At 40.5% G+C, this 17,591-nt stretch overlaps 1 long non-coding RNA gene across 7 annotated transcripts in view; it reads right to left on the minus strand.

The window, feature by feature from the left end:
• LOC108349017 (uncharacterized) overlaps nt 1-17,591 on the minus strand; it is a 78,136-nt gene that overhangs the window by 59,734 nt on the left and 811 nt on the right. For all 7 annotated transcript variants that reach the window (XR_010059528.1, XR_010059524.1, XR_010059527.1 and 4 more), the window contains exon 2: nt 17,457-17,562. This is a non-coding gene — a long non-coding RNA (uncharacterized LOC108349017). The remainder of the gene's footprint in view (nt 1-17,456; nt 17,563-17,591) is intronic.

Consider the following 17,591-nt stretch of genomic DNA (forward strand, 5'->3'; position numbering starts at 1 on the left):
GCTACTTCAACTCTTTCAATACTTCCTCTAATTCCCCCTAAGGGGGTCCTATTCTCAGTTTGGTGACTTGCTGCTAGCACTGACCTCTGTATTGGATGTGCTCTGGATGTGTCTCTCAGGAGAGATCTATATCCAGTCCCTTTCCATGTGCATTTTTTAGCCTCATCAATCTTATCTAGTTTTGGTGGCTGTATATATGTGAGCCACATGTGTGTCAGGCTCTGAATGGCCATTCCTTGAGTCACTGCTCTAAACTTTGCTTCCATATCCCCTACTATGAACATTTCCCCTTTTTAAGAAGGGGTGGGAGCATCTGCATTTTGGTCATCCTTCTTCTTGAACTTCCTGTGGTCTGTAGATTGCATCTTGGGTAATTTGAGCTTTTTGGCTAATATCCACTTGTCAATGAGTGTATACCAAGTGTGTTTTTCTGTGATTGAGTAACCTAACTCAGGATGATATTTTCTAGTTCATTCCATTTGCCTATGAATTTCATGAAGTCATTGTTTTTGATAGATGAGTAGTACTCCATTGTGTAGATGTATCACATTTTTTGAATCCATTCCTCTGTGGAAGGGCATCTGGGTTCTTTCCAGCTTCTGGCTATTATAAATAAGGCTGCTATGAACATAGTGGAGCATGTGTCTTTGTTGTATGTTGGAGCATAGTTTGGGTATATGCCCAAGAGAGGTATATCTGGGTCCTCAAGTAGTGTAATGTCCAATGTTCTGAGGAACCTCTAGACTGATTTCCAGAGTGGTTGTACCAGTTTGCAATCTTACCAACAATGGAGGAGTGTTCCTCTTTTTCCACATCCTTGTCAGCATCTGCTGTCACCTGAGTTTTTGATCTTAGCCATTCTGACTGGTGTGAGGTGGAATCTCATGGTTGTTTTGATTTGCATTTTGCTAATGACTAAGGATATTGAACATTTATTTTTTTTTTAATTAACTTGATTATTTCTTATATACATTTCAAGTGTTATTCCCTTTCCCGGTTTCCGGACAAACATCACCCTCCCCCCTCCCCTTCCTTATGGGTGTTCCCCTCCCAAACCTCCCCCCATTGCCACCCTCCCCGCATAGTCTAGTTCACTGGGGGTTCAGTCTTAGCAGGACCCAGGGCTTCCCCTTCCACTGGTGCTCTTACTAGGATATTCATTGCTACCTATGGGGACAGAGTCCAGGGTCAGTCCATGTATAGTCTTTAGGTAGTGGCTTAGTCCCTGGAAGCTCTGGTTGCTTGACATTGTTGTACTTTTGGGGTCTCGAGCACCTTCAAGCTCTTCCAGTTCTTTCTCTGATTCCTTCAACGGGGGACCTATTCTCAGTTCAGTGGTTTGCTGCTGGCATTCGCCTCTGTATTTGCTGTATTCTGGCTGTGTCTCTCAGGAGCGATCTACATCCGGCTCCTGTCGGTCTGCACTTCTTTGCTTCATCCATCTTGTCTAATTGGGTGGCTGTATATGTATGGGCCACCTGTGGGGCAGGCTCTGAATGGGTGTTCCTTCAGTCTCTGTTTTAATCTTTGCCTCTCCCTTCCCTGCCAAGGGTATTCTTTTTCCTTATTTAAAGAAGGAGTGAAGCATTCACATTTTGATCATCCGTCTTGAGTTTCCTTTGTTCTAGGGATCTAGGGTAATTCAAGCATTTGGGCTAATAGCCACTTATCAATGAGTGCATACCATGTATGTCTTTCTGTGAGTGGGTTAGCTCACTCAGGATGATATTTTCCAGTTCCAACCATTTGCCTACGAATTTCATAAACTCGTTGTTTTTGATAGCTGAGTAATATTCCATTCTGTAGATGTACCACATTTTCTGTATCCATTCCTCTGTTGAAGGGCATCTGGGTTCTTTCGAGTTTCTGGCTATTATAAATAAGGCTGCGATGAACATAGTGGAGCACGTGTCTCTTTTATATGTTGAGGCATCTTTTGGGTATATGCCCAAGAGAGGTATAGCTGGATCCTCAGGCAGTTCAATGTCCAATTTTCTGAGGAACCTCCAGACTGATTTCCAGAATGGTTTTACCAGTCTGCAATCCCACCAACAATGGAGGAGTGTTCCTCTTTCTCCACATCCTCGCCAGCATCTGCTGTCACCTGAGTTTTTGATCTTAGCCATTCTCACTGGTGTGAGGTGAAATCTCAGGGTTGTTTTGATTTGCATTTCCCTTATGACTAAAGATGTTGAACATTTCTTTAGGTGTTTCTCAGCCATTCGGCATTCCTCAGCTGTGAATTCTTTGTTTAGCTCTGAACCCCATTTTTTAATAGGGTTATTTGTTTCCCTGCGGTCTAACTTCTTGAGTTCTTTGTATATTTTGGATATAAGGCCTCTATCTGTTATAGGATTGGTAAAGATCTTTTCCCAATCTGTTGGTTGCCGTTTTGTCCTAACCACAGTGTCCTTTGCCTTACAGAAGCTTTGCAGTTTTATGAGATCCCATTTGTCGATTCTTGATCTTAGAGCATAAGCCATTGGTGTTTTGTTCAGGAAATTTTTTCCAGTGCCCATGTGTTCCAGATGCTTCCCTAGTTTTTCTTCTATTAGTTTGAGTGTGTCTGGTTTGATGTGGAGGTCCTTGATCCACTTGGACTTAAGCTTTGTACAGGGTGATAAGCATGGATCGATCTGCATTCTTCTACATGTTGCCCTCCAGTTGAACCAGCACCATTTGCTGAAAATGCTATCTTTTTTCCATTGGATGGTTTTGGCTCCTTTGTCAAAAATCAAGTGACCATAGGTGTGTGGGTTCATTTCTGGGTCTTCAATTCTATTCCATTGGTCTATCTGTCTGTCTCTGTACCAATACCATGCAGTTTTTATCACTATTGCTCTGTAATACTGCTTGAGTTCAGGGATAGTGATTCCCCCTGAAGTCCTCTTATTGTTGAGGATAGCTTTAGCTATCCTGGGTTTTTTGTTATTCCAGATGAATTTGCAAATTGTTCTGTCTAACTCTTTGAAGAATTGGATTGGTATTTTGATGGGGATTGCATTGAATCTGTAGATTGCTTTTGGTAAAATGGCCATTTTTACTATATTAATCCTGCCAATCCATGAGCATGGGAGATCTTTTTAGGTGCTTTTTGGCCATTCAATAATCCTCAGCTGATAATGTTTTGTTTAGCTCTGTGCTCCATTTTTTAATAGGGTGATTTGGCTTTGTGGAGTCTAACTTCCTGAGTTCTTTGTATATTTTGGATAATAACCCTCTATCAAATGTAGGATTGGTAAAGATCTTTACCCAATCAGTTGGTTGCTGTTTTGTCCTAATGATGGTGTTTTTTGCTTTACGAAAGCTTTGAAGGTTTATGAGGTCCCATTTGTCGATTCTTGATCTTAGAGAATAAGCCATTGGTGTTTTGTTCAGGAAATTTTCCCCAGTGTCCATGTGTTCGAGATGCTTCCCCATATTTTCTTCTAATAATCTGAGTATATCAGGTTTGATGAGGAGGTCCTTGATCAACTTGGACTTAAGCTTTGTACATGGTGATAAGAATGGATCGATTTGTATTCTTCAACATGCTGACCTCCAGTTGAACCAGCATCATTTGTTGAAAATGCTCTTTCTTCCATTGGATGGTTTTAGCTCCTTGTCAAAGATCAAGTGGCTACAGGTGTATGGGTTCATTTCTGGGTCTTGAATTCTGTTCCACTGATCTACCTACCTGTCTCTGTACCAATACCATACAGTTTTTTTTTTATGACTATTGCTTTATACTACTGCTTGAAGTAAGGGATGGTGATTCCCCCAGAAGATCTTTTATTGTTGAGTATAGTTTTCACTATCTGGAGTTTTTGTTATTCCAGATTAATTTGCAAATTCCTCTTTCTATCTCTATAAAGAATTGAGTAGGAATTTTGATGGGGATTGCATGGAATCTGTAGATCGCTTTTGGCAAAATAGCCATCTTTACTATATTAATCCTGCCAATCCATGAGCATAGAAGACCTTTCCATCTTCCTCAATTTCTTTCTTCAGAGATTTGAAATTCTTGTCATACAGATCTTTCACTTGCTTGGTTAAAGTCACACCAAGATATTTTATGTTATTTGGGACTATTGTGAAGGGTGTCATTTCTTTAATTTCTTTCTCTACCTGTTTATTCTTTGAGTAGAGGAAGGCTACTGATTTGTTTGTGTTAATTTTATACCCAGCCACTTTGCTGAAGTTGTTTATCAGCTTTAGTAGTTCTCTGGTAGAACTGTTGTGGTCGCTTAAGTACAGTATCATATCATCTGCAAATAGTGATATTTTGATTTCTTCCTTTCCAATTTTTATCCCTTTGACCTCCTTTCGTTGTCTGCTTGCTCTGGCTAAGACTTCGAGTACTATATTGAATAAGTAGGGAGAGAGTAGGCAGCATTGTCTAGTCCCTGATTTTAGTGGGATTGCTTCAAGTTTCTCTCCATTTAGTTTGATGTTAGCTACTGGTTTGTTGTATATTGCTTTTACTATGTTTAGATATGGGCCTTGAATTCCTGATATTTCCAGGACTTTTATCATGAAGGGGTGTTGAGTTTTGTCAAATGCTTTCTCAGCATCTAATGAAATGGCCATGTGGTCCTTATCTTTGAGTTTGTTTATATAGTGGATTACATTGATGGATTTTTGTATATTAAACCATCCCTGCATCCCTGGGATAAAGCCTGCTTGATGATGATGGATGATCGTTTTGATGTGTTCTTGGATTCAGTTTGCAAGAATTTTATTGAGTATTTTTGTATCAATATTCATAAAGGAAATTGGTCTGAAGTTCTCTTTTTTTGTTGTGTCTTTGTGTTGTTTTGGTATAAAAGTAATTGTGGCTTCATAGAACGAATTTGGTAGTGCTCTGTCTGTCTCAATTTTGTGGAATAGTTTGGATAGTATTGGTATGAGGTCTTCTATGAAGGTCTGATAGAATTCTGCACTGAACCCATCTGGACCTGGGCTCTTTTTGGTTCGGAGACTCTTAATAACTGCTTCTATTTCTTTAGGAGTTATGGGGTTGTTTAGATGATTTATTTGTTTCTGATTTAACTTTGGTACCTCGTATCTGTCTAGAAAATTGTCCATTTCCTACAGATTTTCAAGTTTTGTTGAATATAGGTTTTTGTAGTAGTATCTGATGATTTTTTTTTTAATTTCTTCAGATTCTGTTGTTATGTCTCCCTTTTCATTTCTGATTTTGTTAATTTGGATACACTCTCTGTGACCTCTGGTTAGTCTGGTTAAGGGTTTATTTATCTTGTTGATTTTCTCCTTTTTTTTTTCTTTTTTCTTTTTTTCTGGAGCTGGGGACCGAACCCAGGGCCTTGTGCTTGCTCGGCAAGCGCTCTACTACTGAGCTAAATCCCCAACCCCTCTTGTTGATTTTCTCAAAGAACCAGCTCCTGCTTTTGATTCTTCGTGTAGTACTTTTCGTTTCTTCTTGGTTTGAAAGACCTCCGGAGAGGACCTTTCCCTCAGGAGGAGACCCAAGCGCCCGAATGACCAAGCCCAGACCACTCGGATGCAATCAGCAAGAGGGTTTATTGGAAAACACAGGTACCTTCGGGCACACAGTCTCTTCGGAGGACTTGCACGCCCAGTAGCTCCAGCATGGGGCTTTTATAGGGTTTGGGGAAGCAGAAGCGGGCGTACAGAAGCAGATGCATAGTTACGGGGATTGGTGGATTCAAACGAGGCACATAGACATGTTCACATATGATTGGCTATTTCACATGATGAGGTAATAAGGTATAGCTACACACATTGGCAGGTTTGAATCATATTCAAATGAGGTTGCAACATGGTAAGAGAGTACATGCAGGCTGGGGCGTCCTGAATGTCGGGGGCTGGGGGCTTATCTCTTCCTGCCAGGTGGCCTGTGAGTCAGATCCAGTACTCCTGGTCTGTTCTGCATTCCTTTCCTTTTATGGTCTGTTAGTTTTAAAGGTGACTCGGCCCTAGGTATCTGGGCGTGCCTGGGCTCCTTCAAGCCTGTTACAGCTCTGAGTTAAGACTCATGGGGGGGGGGTGTCTTTCAGGGTGATTTCAGCTCTGGGTTTGGTTATTTCCTGCCTTCTACTCCTCTTGGGTTTATTTATTTCTTTTTGTTCTAGAGCTTTAAGGTGTGCTGTCAAATTGCTGACATATGCTCTCTCCTGTTTCTTTTTGCAGGCACTCAGAGCTATGAGTTTTCCTCTTTGTACCACTTTCATTGTATCCCATAAGTTTTGGAATGTTGTATCTTGATTTTCATTAATTCTAAGAAGTCTTTCATTTCTTTATTTCTTCCTTGACCAAGTTGTCATTGAGTAGCATTGTTCAACTTCCATGTATATGTGGCCTTTCTGTGATTATTGTTGTTATTGAAGACCAGTCTTAGTGCATGGTGATCTGATATGATGCATGGGATTATTTCTATCTTCCTGTGTCTGTTGAGGCCTGTTTTGTGACCGATTATATGGTCAATTTTGGAGAAGGTTCCATGAGGTGCTGAGAAGAAGGTATATCCTTTTGTTTTAGGATGGAATGTTCTGTAAATATCTGTTAAATACAATTGGTTCATAACTTCTGTTAGTTTCTCTACATCTGTTTAATTTCTGTTTCCATGATTTGTCCAGTGATGAGAGTGGGCTGTTGAAATCTCCTACTATTATCGTGTGAGGTGCAATGTGTGCTTTGAGATTTAGTAAGGTTTCTTTTATGAATGTAGATGCCCTTGCATTTGGAGCATAGATATTTAGGATTGAGAGTTCATCTTGGTGGATTTTTCCTTTGATGAATATGAAGTGTCCTTCCTTATCTTTTTTAATGACTCTTGTTTGAAAGTCAGTTTTAATTGATATTAGATGGCAACTCCAGCTTGTTTCTTCAGGCCATTTACTTGGAAAATTGTTTTCCAGCCATTATTCTGATGTAATGTCTGTCTTTGTCTCTGAGGTGTGTTTCCTGCAGGCAGCAAAATGCTGGGTCCTCTTTACATATCCAGTCTGTTAGTCTATGTCTTTTTACTGGGGAATTGAGTCCATTGATGTTGAGAGATATTAAGGAATAGTGATTGTCACTTCCTGTTATTTTCATTGTTAGAGGTAGAATTGTTGTGGTTTGCCTTGGAGTTCTCTCTATTTTGATGCTAATTCTGCTCCCCCAAGGATGGCTGCCTAGTCACATACTCAGGACACAGGTGATCTGATCAGAAACTCCCATTTAATTTGTAAAATAAAGGCAAGAGCCAGAGATTTGGGCAGGGGGAGAGGAGCTGGGAGAGAGGAAGAAGGGAGAAGAGAGGAGTGCTCAGAGAAGGAGAAGCAGGAGGCATGGCAAATAAAAGGTGCAAGTGATGAGGGATTTGGGAGCGAGGAATAGGACAGTGTAGGGTGGATCTGCCCAATCTAGACCCTAGATTGTTTTCATATTAATTGAGGTGCGTTTTCTTTGTACAGGCCGATTTGGGCTTGAGAGGTTACTGCAACATAGAATTATGTTTGTTTGTCTCTCTTTTGGTTTTATTGCAAGGAAATTATATTCTCGCTTTCTATACGATGTAGTTTCTCTCCATGTGTTGGAGTTTTCCATTTATTATTGTTTGTAGGACTGGATTTGTAGAAAGATATTGCTTAAATTTGGTTTTGTCATGAAATATCTTGGTTTCTCCATCTATGTTAATTGAAAGTTTTGCTGGATACAGTAAATTGGGCTTGCATTTGTGTTCTCTTACGGTCTGTATTACATCTATCCAGGATCTTCTGGCTTTCATAATGAGAAGTCTGGTGTAATTCTTATTGGTCTGCCTGTATATGTCACTTGACCTTTTTCACTTACTACTTTTAAGATTCTTTCTTTGTTTTTTGCATTTGGTGTTTTAACTATTATGTGATGGGAGGAATTTCTCTTCTGGTCAAATCTATTTGGAGTTCTGTAACCTTCTTGTATGTTTATGGGCAGCATCTCTTTCTTTAGGTTAGGGAAGTTTTCTTCTACAATTTTGTTGAATATATTTACTGGGCCTTTAAGTTGGGAGTTTTCGTTTTCTTCTATACCTATTATCCTCAGGTTTGATCTTCTCATTATTTCCTGGATTTCCTGTATGTTTTGGGTTAGGAGCTTTTTGTGTTTTACATTATCTTTGACAGTTGTATCAATGTTTTCCATGGTATCTTCTGCCCTTGAGATTCTCTCTTCTATCTCTTGTATTCTGTTGGTGATGCTTGTATCTACAGCTCCTTGTCTCTTCCTTTGGTTTTCTATATCCAGGGTTATCTCCCTTTGTGCTTTCTTTATTGTTTCTAGTTCCATTTTCAGTTCCTCCACCTGTTTGGTTGTGCTTTCCTGTAATTCTTTCAGTGATTTTTGTGTTTCCTCTCTAAGGGCTTCTACTTGTTTACTTGTGCTTTCCTACATTTCTCTAAGGGAGTTCTTTATGTCTTTCTTAAGTCCTCCATCATTATCAAAAAATGTGATTTCAAATCTAAATCTTGCTTTTCTGATGTGTTTGGATATCCAGTGATTTTTTTGGTGGTAGTTCTGGACTCTGATGATGCCAAAGTAGTCTTGGTTTCTGTTGATTAGGTTCCTGTGCTTGTCTCTAGCCATTGGGTTGTCTCTGGTGTTTGATTGTCTTGCTGTTTCTGGCCGTGACTTGGTCCTGCTGTATGCCTCTGTGTCAGCACTCCTGTATATCTGTTTTCCTGTTTTCTTTCAGCTTTTCCTGAGAATGGGTTCTCTGCTCTCAAATGTGGCCACATTCTGTCTTCTAGCTCTAGGCACGGGCAGGAATCAAAGGGTCCTGCCACTGATTGCTTGTGTAGGTCCTTGCACCCCTCGGGCACAGTTGGCACTATGTTCCCTCTTGGGTCTGGACTGTGGGCAGAAAGTATTCTCTTCTGACTTCTCAGGAGTATCCACACTTCTGAGGTTTCAGCTCTCTCCCCCACAGGATTTGGGTGCAGGGAGCTGTTTGGCTAGATCAGTTCGGTCCTGGGCACAGAGGCACTGTGCAGTTTCTCCTTGGGCCAGGGATGTGGTCTGAGGTGTGCAGAGGTGGCAGTCTGTCCTCCAACCTCAGGATATGTTAAGGGAAACATTTAATTATGCACTTGAGTACAGTTTCAGAAATTTAGTCCATTATCATCATAACAGGGAATAATTGTGGTACACGGAGAGACATTTCAGTAATAATTGAGACCTCCATCTTCATCTGTATGCATAGAGTGAAACTCTGAGCTTTGCATGGGCTTTTGAAACCTCAAAGCCTACCCTGTACTTCCTCCAACAAGGCCACGCCTCCTTATCCTTTCAAATAGTGCCACACCCTGATAACCAAGCTTTCAAGCTTCTTGGGGCCATCCTTATTCAAACCACCAGAGTACCACATTTTTAAGATGCACTTATCAGTTAGTGGACCTTTAAGATGTTTCTGTGCAGTAGCTATTGTGAATAGAGCAGTTGTGAACAAGGAAGAGCATGGGTTTCTGTAGTAGGAAATAGAATTATTTGAGTATTTGCCAGGAGTAGAAGAGTTGGGTCATATGGTAGATCCATTTTTAATTTTCTGAGGAACTACCACACTGATTTACACAGTAGCTGTACCAATTTTTACTCCCATCAATAGTAGATGAAGGTTCCCAATTCCTCAAAAACATTCAGCAGCATTTTGTTTTCTTAATCAGTCTGACTAAAGTACAATGAAATTTCAAAATAGTTCAAAATTTGAATTTCTGTGATGGGTAAGGATGATGAACGCTGTTGAAAATATTTCTTAGCCATTTGTTTTCTCCTTCTAAAGACTCTGTGTTTAGTTCCATAGCCTGCTTTTAAATTGCATTATTTTGTTTGTTTGTGGGGTTTTTGTTTGTTTCTGTTTTTTTTGTAGGTTAACTGTAAGATCTTGGTTGTGTAGTTAATTGCTTGGGAGAATTATTTAATGAGAGCATGCAGATACTACAGATGCATTGGTCTGTATCTTCACTGACCCTCCTCTCCTATATTCCATGTTGTCATATTTTGTATTTGCCTATATCCCATTCAGAGTAGTCTGACTGTTACATTGAATTCTTGGAGCTTTTGGGTTACATCTTTTTTCTGATTGCATCTAAATGTTATCTCTGAAGATTGCCCACAAGTCTACACTGGATATGGGAATACCAGACAACAATATACTCACACTCATAGCATAGTTAAGAACTTAAAGCCTTGAACATGTTACAAATCCTTTTCTGTGAACTCACATCTGAGAAAACATCAGAACATTGATACTGGAGAGAACCCTTACAGATGTAAGAAATGTGACAAATTTTTTACTAAGTGTTCAACTCTTTGAGAACATCAGAAAATGCATACTGGAAAGAAAACTTTCAAATACAAAGGCTGTGACATATCCTTTATCTGCCTTTCAAATCTTGAAATACATAAGAAAATTCATACTGGAGAGACAGATATCACTGTAAATAATGTGGCACAGAATTTATCTGGTATTCTCTCTGCTTAAAAATCACAACAGTATATGTAATAGAAACGCAAAATAAGATACCTATGGAAGCCTTTAATGAAAGGATTAACTAACAGAAAAGCATCACAGAGTATATATTAAAATAAAGTTCTACAAATGTAACTGCTGGAAATCTACTGTTTTAATGTGTATGGGTTCTTAGCCTGCAAGTATGTCTGTGAGTGTCTATAAACTACATGTATGCTCACTGCAGGTGGAGGCTAGAAAGGGACAAAACATCTCCTGCAGCTAGAGTTACAGACAGTTGTGAGATCATATGTTTGGTTTGGGAATTTTACAGAAGTTCTCTGGGAGAGCAACCAGTGCTCTTAACCACTAAGTTATCCCCAGCATCTAGGGAAAGCTGTAATAAAAACATTTATCTTTTTCATCATCCAAAACCTCATAATAATGCTATGTGTGATGTGCCTGCCTTTAGTCCTAGCACTCAAGAGACAGAGACAGGTGGATTGATGGGAAATCAAGGCAGCAGTCTATATATCAAGTTCCAGAACAGCCAAACCTACACAGAGAAATGTGAAAAAAAAAAACAAATAAAAAGAAAAGGAAGAAGGAAAGAAGAAAGGCAGAGGGAGAAGGAGGGGAGATCTAATAAAATCTCATCTTACTGGGCAGTGGTGCTGCAGGCCTTTACTCCCAGAATCTCTGTAATTTCAAAACCAGCCTGGAATACAGAACAAATTCCTAGATTGCAAGGGCTACAGTTTTAGGTAGGGTTTTTCTATTGTGAAAAGATACCATGACCAAGTCAACTGTTTTAAGGACAACATTTAATTGGGGCTGGCTTACAGGTTCAGAGATTCAGTCTATTATCATCAAGGTAGGAATATGGCAGCATTCAGGCAGGCATGATGCAGAAACAGCTGAGAGTTCTACATCTTCATCTAAAGGCTGCTAGCAGAATACTGTTTTCCAGAAAGCTAGGATGAGGGGCTTAAAGCCCACACCCACAGTGACACACCTACTCCACCAGGGTCACACCTACTCCAACAGGGCCATACCTTCTAATAGTTCCACTCCCTGAGCAAGCATATACAAACCGTCACATTCCACTCCCTGGCCCCATAGACTTGTTGAAACATATGACTATGGGGGCCATACATAAACATAGCATAATGCAAAATATATTTAGTCCAACTTCCAGAGTTCCCATAATCTATAGCAGTCTCAACAATGTTAAAAGTTCAAAGGTCAAGGTCTCTTCTGGGATTCATCTAATCATTTAACTGTAATCCCTAAATCAAGACAAGAGACCAGCTGGACAAACTCCAAACTGCATTTTCATGTCTGGTGTCAAAGAGATCTTCGGATCTCCAACTCCTTTTTCATCTTTATTGACTGCAACAAATTTCTTTCTGCTGGGCTAGTTACAATCCCTGTTAGCAGCTTCCCTCAGCAGATAGCCCATGACTCTGGCATCTCAGATATCTTGGGGTCTCCAAGTCAACTTCACTGTTATAGCTTCTTGTCCTAATGAACAGCTGTAGTACCAGGTACAACCTTGACTATCTCTGGAACACAGCTTCTTTGTGCTCTCAGAAAGCACTTCCCAGAAGATATCCCCTCAGTACTGCTGGTCTCGTCTTAATAACCATGAGTTTCTTAGCTCTAGCTAACCAGTATCAATTGTCCCAGTAGTCCCCTTCTACTCCTCACTATATATCAAGAGACACATGGCTGAAACTGCCAAGTTCTGCTCCCTCAGGAGCTCATACATGCCCCCCCTTATGTTCTATTACATTATCATTAGCTTCCTCTTTTCCAACTCCTTCACTGCCTAAGATTGGCTGTCCTGGATCTTGCTCTGTAGATTGACTTTGATCAGGTATGTAGATCTGCATACCTGTCTCCTGGAATTAAAGTTGTGTACCACCATGGCTGGATTTAAGCTTTTCTTCAACTAAAACTACTCTATCTCAGGCTGATCTTAAACTCAGATCTCCTTGGCTTTATCTCCTTGAACTAAAGGTGTGTACACCATACCAGGATCTAAAATTAGCTGGGTAGGATCTGGTCCTGTTGGAGGAGGTGTGGCCTTGTTGGAGTGGGTGTGTCACTGTGGGTATGGGCCAGACTTTCTTTTTTTTTTTGGGGGGGGGGGCCAAACTTTCTAATAGTGCCACTCCCTGAGCGGAGCATATACAAACCATCACAGCTACAAAGAGAAACAGAATCTCTAAAACAGAAACACAAACAATGAACAAGCAGGCAAGAAAGAAAGACAAAAAGAGATAGAGGGGGGAAGGAAGAAGGGAAGAAGGGAGAGAGGAAGGAAGGAAGGAAGGAAGGAAGGAAGGAAGGAGGGAGGGAGAAAAAAAACCCAAAGTTTTGTGGATATTCATTTTGAAATACTGAGAAAAATATGAAAGTATATACTCCAAACTCTAAAATAAATACAGCTGCTATAAAGTGCCAGTAGACCATCATAGAGGGAAAGGAGATTCTGAGAGCCTCCCTCAGCCTGATGAAATGGTAATTACCCCAGTTTTACGTGTCTTGTTTTTAGTACTTTCTCAACAGATATGGTCTCTGCATTACCTACTACCAACTGTAAGAGGAAGCTTCCTTCACTAAAGATAAAAGGACAAATTAATAATTACAAACTCAAATATTTAGACGGCAGATGAACAACATGATCATTAACAAAACATCATTGGGTTCTGCCCTTAGACTTACACATTCTAACCTATGTTTTTAGATCATGTTTAGAATACCAGGCATAAATTCCCTGCTATGGAGCAGGCCTCAAATCCAACAAGAGAGAGGTTAGTTATACCCATAATGAATTATGGCAGTATTAAGTATACACATACTGGCTTGCAAGTAGGTACTGTAGTATGCAGGGTCCAGACCACTGACAACTTTTCTCTGCCAGCAGCCGTCAGAGGGGCTTGCAATGTTCCAAAACCAGGGAGAATTTTGTAGTAAGTTCAAGATTGTTCTATCTTGCAACCCAAATCTTAAGTGTCTTCGGCAACACTATGTACTTATGCTAACCAAGAAAGACAACCTCCTTTCTTTTTTTTTTTTTTTTTTTTTTTTTTTTATTAACTTGAGTATTTCTTATATACATTTCGAGTGTTATTCCCTTTCCCGGTATCCGGGCAAACATCCCCCTCCCCCTCCCCTTCCTTATGGGTGTTCCCCTCCCAACCCTCCCCCCATTGCCGCCCTCCCCCCATAGACTAGTTCACTGGGGGTTCAGTCTTAGCAGGACCCAGGGCTTCCCCTTCCACTGGTGCTCTTACTAGGATATTCATTGCTACCTATGGGGTCAGAGTCCAGGGTCAGTCCATGTATAGTCTTTAGGTAGTGGCTTAGTCTCTGGAAGCTCTGGTTGCTTGGCATTGTTGTACTTTTGGGGTCTCGAGCCCCTTCAAGCTCTTCCAGTTCTTTCTCTGATTCCTTCAACAGGGGACCTATTCTCAGTTCAGTGGTTTGCTGCTGGCATTCGCCTCTATATTTGCTGTATTCTGGCTGTGTCTCTCAGGAGCGATCTACATCCGGCTCCTGTCGGTCTGCACTTCTTTGCTTCATCCATCTTGTCTAATTGGGTGGCTGTATATGTATGGGCCACATGTGGGGCAGGCTCTGAATGGGTGTTCCTTCAGTCTCTGTTTTAATCTTTGCCTCTCCCTTCCCTGCCAAGGGTATTCTTTTTCCTCATTTAAAGAAGGAGTGAAGCATTCACATTTTGATCATCCGTCTTGAGTTTCGTTTGTTCTAGGGATCTAGGGTAATTCAAGCATTTGGGCTAATAGCCACTTATCAATGAGTGCATACCATGTATGTCTTTCTGTGATTGGGTTAGCTCACTCAGGATGATATTTTCCAGTTCCAACCATTTGCCTACGAATTTCATGAAGTCGTTGTTTTTGATAGCTGAGTAATATTCCATTGTGTAGATGTACCACATTTTCTGTATCCATTCCTCTGTTGAAGGGCATCTGGGTTCTTTCGAGTTTCTGGCTATTATAAATAAGGCTGCGATGAACATAGTGGAGCACGTGTCTCTTTTATATGTTGAGGCATCTTTTGGGTATATGCCCAAGAGAGGTATAGCTGGATCCTCAGGCAGTTCAATGTCCAATTTTCTGAGGACAACCTCCTTTCTTAGGAGTGCTTCTGGAAGTCCCTGACTAGTAAGTCCTAGACAGATGACCAGTACCTGATACAGAGAGTTTCACTGCATGACTGTGGTATCTGGGAGCTGCTTTATTTACCCATGTGGGATACCTGTATTCATGGGTTTTAAAATTATATTTCATACTAACTTGTAACATAGTTAAGATTTCAAAGGCTTCTTCATATGTCCTTCCATTCAGTTAACCCACCTACTAGTCCTTTCTTCTTGACCTCATTACTGGTTAAACATTTAGCACACATTATCCAATGCCTTATTCTTTTATGGCACATGTGTTCTACTGTTCTCTTAATGTATTGTTTAGTTTGGTCTCAAAATGAAACCCTGTAGCTCATTCATGGACATCTCACTCAAGTTTATCTTTCAGCAGCCCACTCTCCTTACCATCACTTTACTGCATATTTGAACCACTCTGTTTCCAGTATTACCACTCACTAATTCATATCACCTTTATTCTATTATCCACTCTCTTCTCCTACATCTCTCCACTAATGGCCCAGTTCTAGCTTCTTAGCTTCTATATGTAGTTTTACATGCAAAACTGAATGTTTGAAGCTAGAACACATGTTTTCATGTACCCATGTGTCAGCTGATGGATATCTATGTTGTTACCATTTCCTAGATACTGTCAACAAAGTAGCAATGAACTGTTGTGCCAAGAAAAACTTGTAAATCCCAAAACCAAGGAGCCAATTCCAATGTATTGAATTAAGGTCTCTTTATTTAAGTTCAAACTTCGGATCCCCATCAACCCTGACACAGCAAGAAGGTGGAGCCCTGAGCCTAGCTTTAGGCAAGTATTTATAAAGGCAAGGAGGATGTATCTAGCTTGATATATGTCTGATGGGGAAGCAGGGGCATAATTGTCTAGTGTTGAGAGCCAAAACATAAACTTAACTTTTGTGGGTTTTTGACTGATGGTTCTTAAGAAACGAAGTGCCAGGGGCAGGCTTGTAACCTGGGGTTGTAGATATGTTGGGGAATAAACTGAAATCTGGTGTTAGATGCAAGTATTGTTGAAGCGTAACATGGAAACTGATGTTAGAAGAAGGTCTTGTTGGGGAGTAACCTGGAAACTGGTACCAGCCTGTTAGTTAACTTGAGTTTAACCTTAGGCCAGGTTTTCTAAGATGGGAGTCTACACCCAAAAATATCTGGTCTCTCAGAACATGATGGACAAGTGATAAGTGATAAGATGGAAAGACCTTGGAGGTTATGCCCAGGAGTGGATATATTAGTTGTATATTAGCATCCTCTATGACTAAACCTTCCAACTTAGAGGAAACCCCTTAACACAAGGGATATTAAAAGAGAGGTAAAGCCATTTAATGAGGGGACTTGAAACAGTACATCCTACAAAGAAGCTCCTGAAGCTCAGAAATAGATGACTTAATAGTTTCAGGAAGTCCAAGAAACCAGCAAGATTCACTAGTAACCTCCTGCCTCAAGCATATATGATTAGTAAGGACTGCTGATACTGTCAGACAAGATGAGCTTCTCAGAACATACTCTGAAGAGCCAAGAAGCAAACAACACAGGACAAGCTGACTGGAGAAGGTAGTCAGTGACTTGAAAGACACACTTCCCACCTTAGGCGAGCTGCCTGCAAGCTGTGCCATGATCCCCAGGTTTCCAGCTTCACTGGATAACACCTTCACAGGGTGATGCAGCTGTCAATCAGTTCTTTGTGCTTCTATCAGTAACCACTCACCCACACTCTTGTAAGTCACCCCAGTAAAACTCAGTGCTCCACTGGGATTTAGAGATGACTTAGTGGTTAAGAACTCACTGTCTGCTCTTTCAAAGACTCACTTGGAATTCCTAGTACCCTCATATGGGCACTCAATCTGTAACCTCGACTCCAGGACATTCAATGCTGTCTGAGGAACACACATAGTGCAGAGACATTCCTGCAGAGAAAGCATCCCTAAAGAAGAAACCAAATAGTAATCTTACTGGTTCACCAAGTTGGACTTTATTGATTCCCAACTTTGGTTTTCCTTGGTTCTTTATCTGAGATAAGTAGATAATCGTCATTGTTTCCACAGGAATAGTGTCACATATCAGTTTTCCTTCATTTATTCATTGATTTTAGAATATCTAGACTAATTGGAAAAGTTTATTCTCTAGTTCTCTATCCCAGAGCCATGTTTGGCCTCTGTAATGGATATTTCTGGTTGTCACCTTGATTACATCTGGAATGAACTACAATTCAGAAATGGAGGGCACACCTGTGATCCAGATCTCGAAGCTGGAAAACAGGTTTCTGACCTGGATCTTGACATGGAGATTTTGAGGCATAGTAGCCATGAAAATCTTAGGCCCAGGCAAGGTAGTACATGCCTTTCATTCCTGGAGAATGAGGCAGGCAGATCTCTGACTTCTAGTCCTGGGACAAAAGCAAGTCCCACATTTAGGCACGGTAGTACACACCTTTAATCTGGGCCACACCTTCTGCTGGAGGTCTACATAAGGACATTGGATTCACTCTTCTTTAACCACTCGCCAGCACATCTGTTGAAACCTACGTCCACAGAGGACCAGTTAAAACAACTAGCTTCATGGGACTGAGAAACTACTAAAATCTTGGACTTACCATTCACAGCTGCCCATTGTTGGGTTAGTTGGATTACAGACTGTAAGTTATTACAAGAAATTCCTTTAATATATATAGAGACACTTCATAAGTTCTGTGACTCTAGAGAATCCTAAATAAGACAGAAGTTGGTATGAAGGGCCAGATGGCAGAATCGAATTTCCAGAGACAAGGTGATCATAGTTATTATAATGGGCTGTGTAGACAAAACAACATTCATAATGACCTACCCCATAACCCATAACGATCACAACTCTGCATTTTGATTACTGTAGTTTCTTGTAGTGGTCTCTGTAGTAGAGAGGTTTCTTGATAAGGTGTGAAGACTAAGCTTATCTGTGGGCAGAAGAGAAAATGTTTAGATT

Source organism: Rattus norvegicus, chromosome 1 (assembly GCF_036323735.1).
Source record: "Rattus norvegicus strain BN/NHsdMcwi chromosome 1, GRCr8, whole genome shotgun sequence".
NCBI classification, from domain to species: Eukaryota; Metazoa; Chordata; class Mammalia; order Rodentia; family Muridae; genus Rattus; species Rattus norvegicus.